This window comes from Choloepus didactylus, chromosome 11 (assembly GCF_015220235.1).
Source record: "Choloepus didactylus isolate mChoDid1 chromosome 11, mChoDid1.pri, whole genome shotgun sequence".
Classification (NCBI taxonomy): domain Eukaryota; kingdom Metazoa; phylum Chordata; class Mammalia; order Pilosa; family Megalonychidae; genus Choloepus; species Choloepus didactylus.
Genome location: NC_051317.1, coordinates 61,355,011 through 61,373,287, shown reverse-complemented (window position 1 = coordinate 61,373,287; position 18,277 = coordinate 61,355,011). Strand labels below are relative to the sequence as shown.

General features: G+C 42.7%; 1 long non-coding RNA gene across 2 annotated transcripts; it reads right to left on the bottom strand.

The window, feature by feature from the left end:
- Window positions 1-1,422: 1,422 nt before the first annotated feature.
- LOC119506215 lies at window positions 1,423-7,165 on the bottom strand. 2 transcript variants are annotated; one of them, XR_005210945.1, is made up of 3 exons: window positions 6,878-7,165; window positions 4,475-5,052; window positions 1,423-2,483 (listed from the first exon to the last, which is right to left on the bottom strand). It is a non-coding gene; the product is annotated as an uncharacterized LOC119506215 (long non-coding RNA). The 2 variants fall into 2 exon arrangements; XR_005210946.1 differs by having other exon boundaries at window positions 4,821-5,052.
- Window positions 7,166-18,277: the final 11,112 nt, after the last annotated feature.

The following is an 18,277-nucleotide window of genomic DNA, read 5'->3' as shown; positions in this document are numbered from 1 at the left end:
TCCCAACACAGTCCCAACCAGACCCCAATGATAGATGTCTCAGGTGGATGTGACATAGTCCCTATGTCCTCTGAACCTCCCGGGTCATGTGTCAGGGATGGGCACCACAGCTACCATGCAGAGAGAGCAATTTACTGTTCTTTACTGTAATTTTTCAGCCTCTACCTCTCACTCTTCCTTGGATGCTTTCCAGTGCTCCTCCGGCCTCTAGAGTTTCAAAATAGTTGTTTCAGACACTTCCTGACTTTTTAATAGTTATTCTGGTGAAAGGACTGAGTCCTGGAGCTCCCTGCTTTTCTGTCTTCCCATACTCCCTCTCCCCCTTAGCTGATTTTTTTAAATTCAATTTTATTGAGATATATTCACATACCATACAATCATCCAAAGTGTACAATCAATTGTTCACAATACCATCATATAAGTTGTGCATTCATCACCCCAGCCTATTTTTTGAACACTTTCCTTGTACCAGAAAAAGTACCCTCCCACCCTATTTTTCATTTAGTTTTTTGTTCCCATTTTTCTACTCATCCATCCATGCACTGGATAAAGGGAGTGTGATCCATAAGGCTTTCACAATCACACTGTCACCTCTTGTAAGCTACATTGTTTTGCAATCGTCTTCAAGAGTCAAGGCTACTGGGTTGCAGTTTGATAGTTTCAGGTATTTACTTCTAGCTATTCCAATACATTAAAACCTAAAAAGGGTTATCTATATACTGCATAAGAATGCCCTCCGGAGTGACATCTCAACTCCATTTGGGATCTCTCAGCCACTGAACCTTTATTTTGTTTCATTTTGAACCCCCCTTTTGGTCAAGAATATGTTCTCAATCCCACGATGCCGGGTCCAGGCTCATCCTTGGGAGTCATATCCTGCGTTGCCAGGGAGATTTACACCCCTGGGTGTCAGATCCCACGTAGGGGGAGGGCAGTGAGTTCACCTGCTGAGTTGGCTTAGCTAGAGAGAGGGAGCCACATTTGAGCAACAAAGAGGTACTAGGGGGAGACTCTTGGGCAAAATAATAAGCAGCTTTAGCCTTTCCTTTGCAGTAACAAGCTTCAAAAGGGCAAGACCCATCATAGAGGGCTTGACACGTTAAACCACCAGTCCTCAATGTTGGTGAGAACATCAGCAACATTTCAGGTGAGGAAGCCCAATATGCCTGCATTTTCCGCCAGCTCCTCATATTAGGGGGCCCTGCATATATATTTTTATTCTCTGTCCAAATTACTTTGGGATGTGTTGCTATTTCACACTAACCTGCACAAACCTACCAGTTCTCACTTCCTATTAAAAATTCCATGTAATTATGCTATTTGAACAAACGGTATGAGTTAAATTGTTTAGGAAATACAGATCTTGCACCAATTAAACATCTCTTCCCTTGGTCTCACATGGAATTTGAAGTTTTAAAACACAGTCAGTATTGTCCTTTATCCTTTGGCCCAATTTGCCCTAGTCGTAACCACATCTGCTTCATTCATATGTCTAGTTGAAGTCTGGATTCTTTTTCAGCTTTTTTAACAGTTGCTATATGTTCCTTTAGCTGATTTTTGATAGTAGGCTGGCTTCCTGGTGTCTTCATATCCTGGGGCTGCTGTAACAAAGAAGCAGAAACTAGGTGGCTTAAAACAACAGAAATGTGTTGCTTCACAGTTCTGGAGACAGGAGGCCTGTAATCAAAGTGTCAGCAGGGCCATGTTCCCTCTGAAATCTGTAGGGCAGAATTGTCCTTGCTTTTTCCCAGCTTCTGGTATTTGCCAGTAACCATTGGCATTTCTGGCTTGTGGGTGCATCAGTCCAATCCCTGCCTCCTCTGTCTTCACATGGCCTTCTCCCCCTTGTGTCTCTGTCCCTGTGTCTCTTTTCTCTTTCTTACAAGGACACCAGTCATATTGCATTAGTGACTAGCCCTATTCCAGGATGACCTCATCTTAATTTAATTAATTCCATCTGCAACAACCCTGTTTCTAAGTAGGGTCACATTCGAAGGTACTGAGAGTTAGGACTTCAACATCTCTTTTTGGAAGACAAAATTCAACCCATAACACACAGTCTGGCAGAGAATTCGTAGTGGGAGGTGGTAGAGTCTCAGTTTGCATTACAGCCTTTCAGGGTCCAGCAAGAGACACTTTAACCAGGCATTTTGCTGCTGCATAACAGAGATCATCATATCTTCAATCTGTAATATCTTTACCATTTCCAATAAACCATTACTAGTAATTTAGTTTCTGTGACATGCCAAAAGCCATTTCCAACTATCAAATCCCATATTAAACAAGATGTACATTTATTTCTCTCTCATATAAAGTAAGTCTGGAGAGAAACAGACTAGAATTGGCAAAGCAGTTCATCAATTATCAAGTACCCAGGAAACTTCTATTTTGATGCTTTGTCAGCAACTAACTCTACCTCTTGGTTCAAAATGGCTTCTTGAGTTCTGGCCATCACACCCACATTCCAGCCAATCAGAAGGAAGCTGCAAATAAGAGCAGAATTGAGTCACAGGGGAACAGTAAATTGCTCTCTCCATGTGGTAGCTCCTGGTGCCCATCCTCTACTCTCACAGCAGGCTGCTGCGGGCTCCAGCCCCTGGCTAGCTCACTGGTGATAGAAAGGGACATAAAAATCCTCTTCTCCAAGACCAGGGATGGGCACAACCAATGACTGACCATGGCTTTTGATTAGCAATTTGGATCAAATGGTGACCTGGCTCTAAGGGTGGTCAGTGCTTCAATCTGCCGTGGAGAAAGGCCACGGCAGAGGAGATTTAAAGATGGTACTTTTCTTCAGGGCTGCTGGGGACAGTGAGCTGAATGGCTGCATTTGCTGGGCAGGCTAAGAAAGCTTGCCTTTCGGGACCTGTAAAAGAAGCTTTTGATGTGCGTCCTGACCCCTCCCCCAGGCACTTTGGAGTTGGTCTGCGCCTCCTTTGTGGGTCTCTGGCCCTGTGTTGGCTGGGAAAGCCTGACTTTGAAAAGTCCTCTCCAGTGTGCCCATCCTCCCAGAATTTGCCCTCCAGGCAAAAGTAGCTTGAGATATTTAAAGGAGTGTAAGAAACTATAGATGGGATAGTCTGGAGCAAAAGCTTCCTGGCTTCAAACACCGGGGAGAGGGAGGTCTGTCTCCAGGGAAAAGGAGGGAACAACCAAACTCCTGTAAAGAGGAACTCCAAAACAACTAACAAGCAAATACTCAGGACAAGAGAGAGGCTCAGAAAGACAGGGAAAGCCCTACACACTGCATTCACCATGGGCAGACCTTCCTGATAGGAGGTAGCATTTTAAAATATTAAAATGTACAGTGTGCAACAGAAGTGTGCAAGACAAAGAAACAGGAAATATTGGCCCAGCTAAAGGAAGAGGATAAAAATGCATAAAACACCAAAGAAGACCAGAATGTGTACATATCAAAAAAAAAAAAAAAAAAAAAAAAAAACCCAAAAAAACAACAAACACCTTCAAAAAAATGATCTTAAAAATGTTCAAGGAGTTGAAGGAAAATGCAGAGAAAGAGCTAAAGGACATTTTATGCATGATTGTTCTGGAGGAGAAAGAGATAAAGAAATGTCCATGAAGGGATAGAGCCATGAGAATTGGAAAAGAAGTAAAACTATCTCTTTTTGTAGCTGACATGATAATAACAACTGGAAACCCTAGCTAATCGATGATAGCAATTAATCAAACTACAAAATAATTCAGCAACATAATAGGATATAAAATGAATATTAAAAAATCAATCGCCTTGACAGGAGAGGATGGGGTCAAGGGCATGTGGAGATAGGATTACCCTGTAGAGGAAGAAGGACATTCCCGAAACAGAAGGAAAGGAGGTGAAAATGGCTAAATGAAGTTTTACCCCTGGTATTTTCTGTTTTCTTCATGAAGTAGCAAACAGTATCATGCTGCTGAATAAGGGAATAAGGAGACACTACCAGATTTGAGGATGATCAAAAGATTGAGAACAGCTGCCAAGGGGAATCCAAAAGTGAGATTACAGCTAAGGTTGAAATCTTAAAGGTGCAGATATGACAAATGGTTATCTGATCCCCCCTCTCAATTTCTCATCCTCATTCCAGGGACCTCAGAGCAGAAGCTTAGTTTGGATTCGCCCTAGAGTGGGTCTGGGTTGGGCATATGCAACTGTCTCTAGAAGGCAAAGAAACTTGAGGGTGTTGGTTTCTGTTTTAGGATGAAACAGACCAAAATGCATATGGAATGAGTATATTATAAAGGTGATATCTAAAATCACTGGAGAAAAGATAAAACTCCGATGCAGTATTCTCAAGTAAATTACTTTGCCTTAGCCATTCTTGATCTACAAAGTGAGAGCAATAGCCTTGCTTAATGGAAAGAGAACTAGACTGCAGTGCTCTGACTTCACTACCTACTAATTTTGGGTGGACACCATCAGTCTCTCAGGTTCTCCCTCCCGCCTGTGAATTGGGAAGAGCAATGATATTCAACTCACTTCCTTTGCAGGAGAATTGCTGGCACACAGTGAGAAAACATTTGTGAGAGCCTTTCAGAGGGTGAGAAATACTAGAGAAACATAAGGGATCATTAAGCAGACTCAATACTCTGCATACATCAGAATGGAGCTCAGCCATGTTGGCTCCTCTTCTAGGACTTTAGGAATATCCTCCAAGCTACTTGAGAGAATTTGCTGGAGAAGTGGGAAATGGTGGAGAGAGTTTCAAGTGAACGTTAATGCCTCTGAAGATATTTTAACTTTTTCTACCTCTTCCTCCTTTTATTTATTCATTTTTTAAAATCAGAGTTCAGATTTCCTAGGTCATCAAAAAGATGGAAAGTACCTCCTATTCATTGACCTCACATGAAGATGCTGAAGGTCAGCAATGGAGTAAGCCAACCAGGAAAGGAACTGTGCCTTTTGGTCTGCAGTGGAGTCTCTGCAATGTCCAGGCAGGGCTGTGGCTTCCATCTTTGCCTTGGTCCTTGAGTGGTCCCAGCAAGGGGACAGCTGCACGGTGTCCTCTCTGGGTGAAGGTCCGCTGTTGATCTTCAGCAGTGCAGGGCCTGAGGAATCTGGAGTTGGAAAGGACACTTTTTACAAATAAGTCTTTAATCTTTTTAAGCTTTGGCTTTTAACTCAGGCAAGGCACTCAATTTCTCCAATTCATCAGGATCTGTGAATTGGAGAAAGATTGACTTTGTGAAAGGGAATTTGATCAAGCCAGCTTTACACAGTTCCTGATGTATATTAAACAGCCCTGTTGACACTCCAAGAGAGACACCACAGGAGTTTCTGTCAATTAATTTCATTTCATTTTCTGAAAATGCTTGTGCCCCATGACTATTAAGTCATTGGCCCCCTACCAGTTCTAATTTGAGGGATAAGGTAAGATCTTGCCATACAGGGGTGTTTCCTCCTATGTATGATGTCTTCCTCCCTTCTTTATGGTCTGAAATCCCCTTCCTACTCAGAGCCTCTGCTCAGACAATAAAATCTGGGTCATTGTCTCAAGAAGATGCCCATTGCTTTGGAAAGGATAAAGGGGTTGGAAGGAAGGTTCTTGAGTCTTGCTTGTAGTCATTAGTTCCTTAGCACAAATGAATTTCCTGAATGATCCCACAGAAGTCCAAGGAAGGTTTCAACTGGGAGAAGGGTGGTAACATGGGTGGGGGTAGGATGGGGAAGCAGCCCTAGCTGCCGGGGGAGACTCTCAAGGCTGATGGTTGATCTGAGCAGCCTGAGAATAACAGGGTGGGCAGGCAAGCTCTGAGTGATGAGGCAGCTGTCACTAATATTGGGGTAGAGAAAAGGGCACCCTGAAGACAAACATCCTGACTGACAAATGCCCCCAAAGAAACTGTTGGCATTTCCTCTCCAGTAGTAGTTCCACATGAAACTGCCTTTGAACTTGGAGCACTGAATGAAAACGCTGCTTGTTTTCTTTAAAAGAATCACCAGAGGGCGATGTTGACCCAACGATAACTACACTCAAGTACACCTAAACCTTTCTTTTCCAATTGTATCTTTCCTTCTCCACCCCAGTCTATGAAAATCTGTCTTTTTGAGCAATCCCAGACCTTTTCTGCTTCCTGATCAGCTGTGGTTGTTTATAATAAGCCTATATGCTGAACATATGCGATATGGGTAGGGTAATTCAACATTCTGGTTGGATCCAAAGACACAGTTTTGGCATCATTTTTAGTTTGAGGCACACACAATGCACGTAGTTCTCCATTCTAGGAGGCCAAATATGCAAACACTTCCAAGGATGTAAAAGGAATTTGATCATGTGGGAAGTAGAACAGTGAAGGCCACACATCCTAAGATAGGGTTCTCTTTTTTGTTTTGTTGCATGTGCACATGGCCTGCACACACACACATGCACACACTGGAATTTTAGGTTGGTTAAAATGGACAGGGACTTTGGTTCACTGTGCATCATCAGACCCTGGCAAACACCCAACAAATGCCTACCACATAGTCAGTGCTTATAAACATCTTTGAATCACAGCTGATATGTTCAATATCAAAATTTATTGAAAAATGAGAAATCCAATCAATTGGCTGTTTTGTTTATATTTTTATAGACATAAATAAACATACTTATATATTATAGCAGTAAATAATATTTAAGTATTTTGACTGATTTTTTTAAAACTCAGCTAACTGAATTGTTTAAAGAGCATATAAATATAGGAATAAAGTCAATAAATATATTGAGCAAACATGGCTTTTTTCACCTCAGCTTTCCTGAAAATCTTCCCTTCTCCGTACACAACCTTCTTCCTTACCAGTACCCTTGGAGGCTGGTTTATGTGAGCCTTGCCTGGCTGTGTCCAAAGCCAGCCTTTTTTCCCCGGGCTCCGGGTGGGAATTCCCTCACTGGGTCCTGCTCACCGGGGTAGCGTCACCTGCTTCTCGAAGTCCTCCCGGCTTGTCTCTCCCGGCCTGGCTCCAAAGACGCAGCAGAGTGAGCCTCCCTGGCTCCCCTGCTGCTCGGAATTTCAGAGGTGACCGGTGAGCTAGTCACTCAGCCCATCTGGATCTGGGTTTCCTCCTCGGTGAAATGAGATCACACCCCAGGCACTCTGCGCTCCCTTTCACCTCCAGCCCTCTCTGCCTTCCGGGGGGACTCAAGAGACATCTGCCGTGCTCCTTAACGTAGGGCAGTGGTTCTCAAAGTGTGGCCCCTGACCCCGTCAGCATCCCTAGGGACTTAGAAATGCAAATTCCTGGGCCCAGACCTACCAATCAGAGGTTCTGGGGGCGGGGCCCAGCCTTCTGCGATTTAGGAAGCCGGCAGGGGGATTGGTGAAATGGAGCCCCTGGTGTGGTGCACTTGGGCGTTCGGACGGGGCCAACACGCAGAGTTGTGTGGAGCTTGGGCCACCGAGGCCAGGGGGAAGAGGGAGAGGAGGGGCTGGAGGGCGGGAAATAAAAAGCACACGGGGCGCCTGGGGCGTGGGAAGAGGCAGCGCAGGTGGTACCAGGGAGCCCGCGGCACCACGATGGCTGAAAGCTCAGGCTGTGGCTCTCACAGCTGCAGTCGAGCTCAGCCACCGCGTATCTGTGTAACCCTGGGCAAGAGGCTAAAACAATCTGTGCCTCCGTTTCCTCATCTGTAAAACTACAGCGGGACGAACAGGAGTACTGCAGCCAGCACTGTCCCTGTCGGCCCCTACCCCTGAGCCTTCCTTAGTACGCTCCTACTGGTGTATAAAAGCCTAGCTCTCTTTCCCCCTTGGGGAATAAATCAGAGGTGTGTATTCCACCCCAGCTGTCAGTTCTCTCAGCAGGAATAAGCTCCAATTACTCCAGTAACATTTTACTCCAGTAAAATGATGATGCACCATTTCTCGGCTCACCTCCCTTCGGGGTCTCACTTCTCCACGCCCCTGCGCCTGCTCCCCGAAAGATCTCCTTCCAAATAAACAACTTGCGCTTGAGTCTTTGTTTCAAAAGTTTTCTCCTGGGGAACCCAAGCTAACCGAGGACATATTTCCTAGGGTTGATATGAGGATTGATGGAGTTAGTGTTGAGAGCTGAGCTTGGCACACAATACATGCGCAAAAAAAAGCCACTATTTTTATTAACTGAGCTCTGAGTTTGGAGTCTGGACCTTGATTCCAATCTTGTTTGCAAATTTCCATGAATAAGCAACCTCCTTGAGTGTCAGGTTCAGCCCTCACAGGTTGGTTTTGAGAATAAAATGGGAGAAAATCTCTGTAAGCACTTTGCAAACTATGAAGTACTATACCAAAGTGAAAGGTATGAAGAACCAAAGTCTCAAAAAACAAGCACAGATAAGCTGGTTACTCACCCCACTTCCTCTTGAGTCAGTCCTGCAGCTCTGGTCACCCACCCACAGAGGCAGGAGGACCTCAGATCCAGAGAGAACCCACCCATACCATGGTCCTGACCAGAGAGCTGCCCTGACCCTGGGGCTGGGGGTGGGGTCCTGGTGGGAGTGTTTCTAAGACTTGTAAATTGGACAAAGCAGCATGAAGCCCCTCTAAAAACCGAGGCCTTTCATCTAACTGCTGTTGAGCATTGGGGGTAGAGTATCTTAGAAGTCACCAGGCTCCTCATTTTGAGGTATTTAAAAAGGGGACTAATGCCAAAAAATGGGGTTCCAAGTACAGACCATCACTTAAATATTTACCTTTTATGAATTAAATCCTTATGACACAGAAAGTACAATGCAACATAATTGTGCTATTCACATCATAATTAGCTCATAAATCCTTATTAATTCATAGTGTGGAATAGGTGGGGTGGTCACAGGCAAACTGAAGATGAGGTCTTCTCACTGGAACTCCGTGAGTTTATGTGGAGGAACACTGTGGAGATGATGTCAGAAGGCCTTTTGTCCTCAACCTGAGTAGGGAAGGACATTTTAGAAGTGGAGATGTAGGAAGGGCTTTCTGGTGACCATGTCAACTGTGGATTGCAACAGGGAGAGATTGGAGATGGAGAATTTATTTTGAGACAGTGGTGGCTGTTTGAACTGAGGACCTGAAAGTCTGAAATAAAGCCACAAAAATGGTGACGACGAAGTGTAAAGGACAGACAGGTTTATTTTAACAGAGTATCTAGTGTTTTTGTTTATTTGTTTGTTCACCTATGTGAAGAAGTGGAAACACAAATGGCATTAACAGGTACTTAATGTGGTTACATAATGAATATCCTGGTCCTTAGGAAATGTACATGGAAGTATCGAGAAGTATCATGTATATACCCTACATTCAAATATTCAGAAAGTAGATCGATTGACCAATAGATAGATAGATGGTTGGATAGCTAGAAAGAATAATATTGCAAATGTAGCAAAATGTTAAAATTGGTGGATCTCGGTATTTGGGGGTGGGTATACTGGAGTTCTCTGTGTGGGTTCTGTATTATTTGTGCAACTGTTCTGTAAGTTTATTTCAAAATAAAAAGTTTAAAGCAAAAAATTAGCATTAACAAGAGGCTCTTATTTTTTTTAACTGAGCAGAAAGAATTAATCCATGGCCTTCTCCACAACTTTCTAGAATCTGGTAACTTCCCTCAAAGTACAGCTTCTGGCTCCTGAAGAGAGGAGAAAGTTTTCCTTAGGCAGTCACCTTGCTGTTTACTACTCCTCCAGTAATGCACTTTTGTACATTTCCCCCCATAATAAATGGTTTTTTGCTTAAAACATCCAGGCAAGAACCAGTGGGAGATGATGTGTCCTGGGGCAGCTGATGTTGCTGACAAATGTCCTTTCCTGTCCTGCATCTTTTCAAACTGAGTTCTGGATGGTGGGAAGCCTCTTTCTGGCTTAGCAGCTTCAGTCTTCCCATCATTCTCATGTTGCAGGAATGAGAAAACAGAGGAGAGCTCTTTTGCTCTTCAAGTTAAAGGTCATATGGCAGCAGGTAGGGCCCTACAAAAATGCTACGGCCCCTGAAAGGCTGGTCAAAGCCCCCAACTCAGAGAGAACACTGCTCCCACCAGGGAAAGCGGCAGGCAGTTTAAATCTCATCTCATTCCAGACACTTCAGCTCAAAAACCTCAGTGTCACCAACTAAAAACGTCATAATAATGTGGCATGCTAATTGTTGAGATATTTGTATTTTTTGCATGTGTTTTGTATTGTGTTGTTTTATTTTTGTGCTTGCTTTATAAGAGATGAGAAACATAGAGAGGTGCCCCCCACCCTCCATCCTAAGAGAGAGTCAAGCCTTACCTTTGGTTTTAGCGATCCCCAGGAATTCTTTAACTGCCTTTGTGTCTTAGAACTGAAGGCAGAGATTTCTAGGCACCAGAACGGCTCCCAGCCAGGCTTCTGTTTGAAGGGGACAGCCTCTTAGTGGGGAGGGCAGAGATGAAGGTCCTGGGAATCCAGGAGAAACAAGTGGCTGGATCCAGGAGAAGACAGGTCTCCCAGTGATTTTGGAGAGGCCCTTGGCTTTGGGGGCTTCTAAAATTGGCGGAGGCCTGTGTCCTGTTACCACACAGCTTGCTAAGAATTATGGGGTTTCAGCAGGGGTGGAGAAGGGACACTGGGGAACTGAAAGCGAACAGGGTGACCCTGGGAACTGAGGAAAAACATCCCCACTTCCCTGCATGGCTCAGAGGAAATTAAGCCACCTGACTTCCCTGACTTCAAATGGGTAACAGAAGTTGGTGCATCTCACTTGTGTCCAAAAAGGAATTAAGTCTAGGAATCTGGTTTTCCAGACATGATGTAAGCTCTTTGGATTTTTGTATGATCCTGGAGAGGGGAGCAGCTCCTCAAATTTGGCCTAGGTTGCATTTCCCACCACCTTTAAATGAGTAAAGAAACATAATGTTGAATTTCACCTGATGCTGTGGGACTAAATCCTTATCTTAAATATTAATAACAATACCCAACCACATTGTAATGGTAACTACATTTACTGAGAGCTCTAGAACTGACCTAAGGGTTTTGGACACATTGCCTCATTTACTCCTGGTTTTATGGGGTGCTTTGGTTTGCTAACAATGCTGGAATGCAATATACCAGAAATGGGTTGGCTTTTACAATGGGGATTCATTCATTTACAATTTACAGTTCTTAGGCCAAGAAAATGTCCAACTCAAGGCATCAAAAGGATAACTCTGAAGACAGCTGATGGCATGCAGGGCACCTCTGCCACATGGGAAGGCACATGGCTGGCATCTGCTGGTCCTTCACTCCTGGGTTTCGTTGCTTTCAGCTTTTGGTTCTGGTGGCCTCCTCTCTGAGCTTCTGTGGGTCCTCTCTTGGCTTCTCTGGGGCTTTTTCTCTATGAACTTCTCTTAATTTCATCTCGTAGCTTCTTTGGGACTTCTCTGAGCTCTCTGGGCCTTTCCTGTGTGTCCTTTATCCTCTTATAAAGGACTCCAGTAAGGGGATTAAGACCCACCTTGAATCTGGTGGGTCAAATCTCAATCAAAGTAACCTAATTAAAGAGGCTCGCCTATAATAGGTCTGTACCCACAGGAATGGATTTTTAAAAATTGGCCTTTTCTGGGGTATGTAACAGCTCCAAATGACCACATGGGGTCTGAAGCTTGTGAAATTTGGAAAGCCCTTTTTTAAGAAAAAAGAATATACAGATGTGAGTGAAGAATCAGGCATGGCAGTGATTATACAGGATGATAGCAGAAAGCACAACAAATTACAAAATTTTAAAAACCAACTATTAGGTTCTTGTGGCTGCTGTAACAAATGCCCACAAACTTGGTGGCTTAAAACAGCAGAAATTTATTCTCTCACAGTTCTGGAGACCAGAAGTCCAAAATTAAGGTGTCGGCAGGGCCACACTCCCTCCAGGAGCTGTAGGGGAGAATCCCTTCCCTGCTTCTTCCAGCTTCTGGCGGCTGCCCCGGCGTGCCTTGGTGCTCTTTGGCTCATGGCCCCCTCACTCTGCCTCAGTGGGCACATTGCCGCCTCCTCCTCTGCCTGTCCCCCCAGTGTGTGTCTGATAAAAATACTTGCCATTGGAGTTAGGGTCCATCCAGATAATCCAGCAAATATTTCCTCATCTCAAGATCTTTAACTTAATTACACCTGCAAAGGCCCTTTTCCCAAATAAGTTCCCCTTTACAGTTTCTGGGGATTAGGATGTGGACATATCTTTTGGGGAGCCATCACTCAACCCATTACACTGACAAGCACCACAAACATCACAGATGTCAGGTAAGTATCAATATTTATTATTAACTAGCTGTCTAACACATCTCTGCACACTTTCTCCTACAATTTTTGGCTGCATACTCTTTGTCTCTTCATATGACACTAATTTTGTAATTTTATTCTCTTTAGAGATAGTAGAAATTCAGTGTTTCCTCCACCATGATTGATTTAAATGTATTTTCATTGATAGCTGGCGTGCATGAAATGAAATTTCACACATTCATTTACTGTTTATAGTCCTACTACAGGCTTATGTCCTACAAACACAGGAATTCTGTAAATTTCTGTTTCATGTGATGCCTATCAAAAAAAGAGAAATATAAGCAAAGTGCCTTTATAATTGTAAATGATGCATTATTTAGTATATCAAGTAATATATATATATGCCAGGAGACAGCCTCCATTTTTACTAGCACCAGAGTACTAAATCCTCCGATTGGAATATTAGACATCTGATAACTGGGATAATTTCCCACAGACAAGCTTCCAGCTCTGGAGATTTCAAACCTGGTTTAGTAATGATTTTCTGGAGAGATGGGCATGTATAATAAAATTCAGATTTTCTTTTCCATTTCTTTTCAGTCATTTATCTCCTTGCATTTAAGTTGGAATATTTCAAATGGCATATCCTCACCAATTCCTCCTCAGCTGGGTCCAGTCCACTAAGCCCATCAAAGGCAGTCTTCCTTTCTATTACAGTGATTTTGATTGCTAGTGGAATCCCCCAGAGAAGGACCAGAAAGGAAGGCTGCGATGTAGAAATATTTTAGGTGAACTAGCAGTGCCTCTCCATGGAGGACAAGGGGGTCCCTTCTATTTTTGAAGGGGCCTACTCTTACTAATCTCCCTAACTTTTGCCACCCATTCCAGAGTTTTACAATGCTTTCAGTCTAGAAGTTCTGCTTCATATCCTGTATCTCTCCTGCTTTACTTTAATCCCACTTTCTTGTGTTTATAGATCTTGGAACAGACAACTGCTCAGTATGCTCGACCTTAAATCCTTCCATCAGCCAAGATGAGACCAGGACAGGAAGGGCGTGGCATCTGGGCCAGAGCTACTGGCAACCAGGGCTCCAGCTGTAGAATGACTTTATTTACATTGCTATTCAGAAGCAAATGGCCCAGCTCAATGGAAAGTCTTTCATATCTAACAAGCAAGCCAGTATGTGGCATTGTTTTTCCCCTACTTTGTAGGGTAAATTTAACCTTGCAGATGTTCCTGTAATATGAGGAGAATAAGATTCACAGATGAACTTCTGAGAGTGGCTTGGCTCAGCCCCTGGGTTAGCCAGTTGCCACGCGGCCTGTGGTCAAGCTGGAGGGAGCAGCTGTGAATCACATTTGGAAAATGACTTCATGGCTGTGGTCTGAAAGCCCATTCAGATGGGAGGCAATGAGTGCCCCCCCCCGAAAAGCTGGAACCAAGGGGCTTGGATAAGAGCATCTCGTTGACCTAGTAAAGCTGTGGGAAGCTCAGCTTTCTCGGATCAAGGTGCTAGCCATTGGGTCATGCTCACTGGGCAAATAATCTGTGGAAGGCACTGAGCTAAGTATTGAGAGATGAAGAAGGTCTGACCCTGAAGGACCCAACTAGGGGCACCAGACAAATAAGAGAAACTATTATACAAAAATTGGCCTCTGGTGACTTGGGGAATAGTAAGCAGGGACAGACAGATGCTGGGTTTGTTCACCTAGTGGCAGACTCATTTTACCAAGCTACTGTCAAAAAGTCTTTCAAGCCAACCAGTCAGCTGCTATGAATTAACACAGCTGTGTGGTCAGACCAAGCCCAGGCTTCAGGCTCCATGTAGCCAAAAGTTCAGCCAACACCAAGGGTATACATTTTTCTACCTTTGTAATCGTTCCACATTGTTGGATAATCTTTTCCACTTCTTTGCAGTCTTTTATCTCTTTGCATTTACGTTGGGAAAATTTGCAATGACATATCCTCACTAATTCTTTCCTCAGCTGGGTCCAGTCCTCTAAGCCCATCAAAGGCGGTCTTCATTTCTGTTACGGTGATTTTGATTTCTAGCATTTCCTTTTGATTCTTTCTTAGCGTTTCCATCTCTCTGTTTACTTCTCCCATCTTTTCTTGCATATTGTCCACTTTTTCCACCAGAGTCTTTAGCGTATTTATCATAGTTATTTTAAATCCCCAGTCTGATCATTCTAAAATCTCTGCCATATTTGAGTATGGTTCTGTTGCTTGTTCTGTCTCATCAGATTATGTTTTCTTTTTGCCTTTTAACATGCTTTGTATTTTTTGTTGAAAGCTGGGCACAAAGTACTGGGTAAAAGGAATCGAGTGTGAGGTTTTATCTTTCTCTGGCTGGAAGTTAGGCTGTGTTTACTGTTTGTTGTAGCTGTAGGTGTCAGAGGCTAAAATTTCCTTTGGTGTCCTTGTTTTTGTCCTCCTTGTTCTCTTTGGGTTTTCGTGGAGACTTCTTCTTAAATAAGATATCTGCCTTGTAATTCCTTCAGCAGAAATCCCCTGTAATTATCCAGCTATTGATGTTGTGACAAGATGTGGGGGAAGGTGAAGTTGTTCTAAAGTCCTTTGGCAAGCTGCTGCCCCTGGACTGTGACCTTCCCAAGTGCTTCTCAGCATTTTTTTTTTCCTTCTCGGGTGAAACGTGAAGGCTAGAGAGGGCTGAAGTTGGGCATTTCCTGTTCTGGATATTGATTAGGCTCTGGTAAAATAGTTTCCCTTGAGGGCAGGCCTTTGGCTACGGAGAACAGAAAGCTCCAGGCCGATTTCAATATGGTTATCCGTATCCCCTCCAACCCCTCAACCAAGGGATTTTCCTCCAGCCTTCATATGACAACCTGGAGGTAAAAAACATGAAAGTGCAGGGACCCCCTTAAAGCTCCCCTCCCCTGAGTTTTTAACTCTTAAGCTAGTTCACACTGAACATCCAGCAATTCATTAATTACAGGTTAAGTATTCCTACCAATTGTGGCTCCAGTGGGGAGCTTCTGCTATGATTCTCTGTATCTACCTCTCTTTCCAGTTTTGGGGACAGTGGCTTGCCCACCTGTGACCTCAATTACCTGATGGATCTAAGAAGAGATGCTTTTTGGTTTGTTTAGTTCTTTTCTCATTGTTGAGATAGGAGTGACAACTTCCGACCTCTTTATACATCAGAAGGAAAACTGGAAGTTAGATCAAGAGCATGCATTTCAGGATGCTGTTTCCCACATTAGTTTGCCAGGCTTCTATGACAAATACCTTACAACTGGTTGCCTTAAACAACAAGAATTAATTGGCTCATAGTTCTGAGGCTAGAAGAGGTTCAAAATCAAGATATTGGCAAGGCTGGCTTTCTTCTGGAGTCTGTAGAGTCCTTGTGTTGGCTGTCAGCCCTCCTTGGGGTTTCTTGGCTTATATTTCTGCCTCTGTCACATGGCAATCACTCTCTCCTTGTGTAAACTCTTCTGGTTTCTACTGACCTCAAGCTTCTTCCTGCATGGTTTCCAGTTTCTTCTTTCAATAAGGCTTCCAGCAATATGGATTAGATCCACCCTCACTGAGTTGGGCCACACCTTAACTAAAAATAACATCTTCAAGAGATCCTATTTACAATGGGTTCACACACACTGGGACATGGATTAAGATTAAGAACATGGCCAGTTGACCAAGATGATAGTGGAAGATGTTCCAGGGTCTGCACTACTGCAGAAACTTTTAACAATAGCAAACATTGGCAGAGTCATCCTATTCAAAACTCTGGAAAACCGTTATCAGTTTGTAGTAACTGAGTGAGGACTGAATCAACAAAACACAGATTTAAAAACTATAGAAGTTCATGGTACCCTTTTGGTCCCTCCACTACCCTTTCCCCCACTCTCTGCCTGGCATAGTATGGAGTCAGCCTGTGGTCCCATTATGAGTCCCTTGCCCTGTTCTGGAAGGAGCAGAGTAACCTCTATGCACATATTGGATGCCTGTATATCAGAGACAATCTATTGGGTGACAGCCTGAAAGACACTGGTCTCTGGCTTGCCCTTCCAGAACTTGTCCTGCATATAGAAGCAGACTGTGGAAAGCTAAAGCTGTGTAGGAAACAATTAAGCCAAAGCCACCTGGGGCAAAGGACTATCGGCTTTAAGACATAAAATAGGGCATCTTTGGGAGGAGGGGAGAATATTTCATAGGGAATAGAGGGGACATTCATATGTAAACAGGACAGTTTCTAAGGCCACAAGCAGGCTTAAGCCCAGGATAAGAGGCAGGCTTGGAAAAGACAGAGAGGACCTTGCACTTCACTTTCCATCATAGGATGGTCTTGATAGGAAGCTCAAACTCTGAAAGAAAGCACCAACCAACACACGGCCAATTTGTAAAGAATGTGAAAGGTAATTTTTTTGTGTTGGCTTGTTTGTTTCCTTAGATCCTGGCATTCAAGGAAATCTCTGTCATATCACTAGCTATATACAAACTTAAGGAACAGACAGCTCAGGGACTAAATCCCAAAGTTACCACAATAAAATATTAAAAAGTACAGTGTACAACAAAAGATTACAAGACTAACAAAGAAACAGGAAATGGTGGCCCATACAAAGGAACAAGATAAAAATTCAGAAACCATCAATGAAGAAGATAATACTGGACATACTGAATAAAGACTTATACTCAATGATATAAAGGAAAAGACATAGAAAGAACTAAAGTATATCATGAATGAACAATATGAAAATCTCAGTAAAGAGATGGAAATTTTAAAAAGGAACTAAACAGAAATATTGAAGTTGAAGACCTCAAAAATAAAATGAGAATTTCCCTAGAGGGGAACCCTAGAAGGTTTCAACAGCAGATTGAGGCTGGTAGAAGAATGACTCAATGAACTCAAAGAAAAGACAATTGAAATGTTTAGGCTGAGGACCAGAAAGAAAAAAGAATGAAAAGAAATGAACAGAGATTAAGAGACTTGTGGGACACCATCAATATATGCTTTATGGGAGTCCTAGGAAGGGGCAGAAGGAATATTAAAAGAAATAATAGCAGAAAACTTCCCACATTTAACAAAAGACATGCATATACACATTTGTGAATCTCAACAAATCCCAAACAGGATAAATTAAAAAACAAACCAAATGTAAGAACATAAAACATAAATATACACATTTTGAATCCCAGTGAATCCCAAACAGGAAGAAAAAAAAAAAACCATATACAAGGACATAGATATCAAACAGTTGAATTCCAAGAACAAGGAGAGAGTTCTGAAAAACTGAAAGAGAAAAATGATGTGCTATGTACAAGGGAGCCCCAGTAAGATTACGTGCTGATTTCTCACCAGAAACCACGGAGGCAAGAAGGCCATAGGATAAATTACGTAAAGTGCTGAAAGAAAATGATTGCCAATCAAGAATTTTATAGCCAGTACAACAGTCTTTAAAAAATGAAAGGGTTATTAAGACATTTCCAGATAAACAAAAGCTGAAGGAGTTTGTCACCAGTAGACTTTCCCTGAAAGCAATGCTAAAGGGAGTTCATCAGACTGAAAGGAAGAACAGTTGACAGTGGATCAAAGTAGCATAAAGAAATAAAAATCTCTAGTAAAGGTAACCATTTCAATAATTATAAATGCCATTACTATTACACTGTATATTTTGGTGTGTAACATAACATTTTACTTCATACAGCATCTAAAATGCAAATGCATAAAACATAATGATAAATGCATGGTTTTGGATATAATTCATAACAAGTACAACAAATAGTTGGTGGAAAGAAGGGGTATCAGAACAGTGTGTATGCTATTGAGGTCAAGCTGGTATCAAATCAAATGTGATTGATATAGTTTGAGGATGCTAAATTTAGGTCCCATGGTAACCACTAGGAAAATATATGAAAACTATATACAGAAAGAAAAGAGAAGGGATTCAAATTGGTACACTACAAAAAATCAAGTAAACATGAAAGTAGGCATTGACACAAAAATTAATAATGTGTGACACTTACAAAAAACCAAATAGTCAAATGGCAGAAGAAGGATCTCTATTATCAGTAGTTATTTTAAACATAAATGGATTGAACTTTCCAGTCAAAAGGCAGAGATGTATAAAAAGCATGACCCAACTATATGCTGTTTACAAGAGACACAAGTTACTTGAGTCTCTTAAAT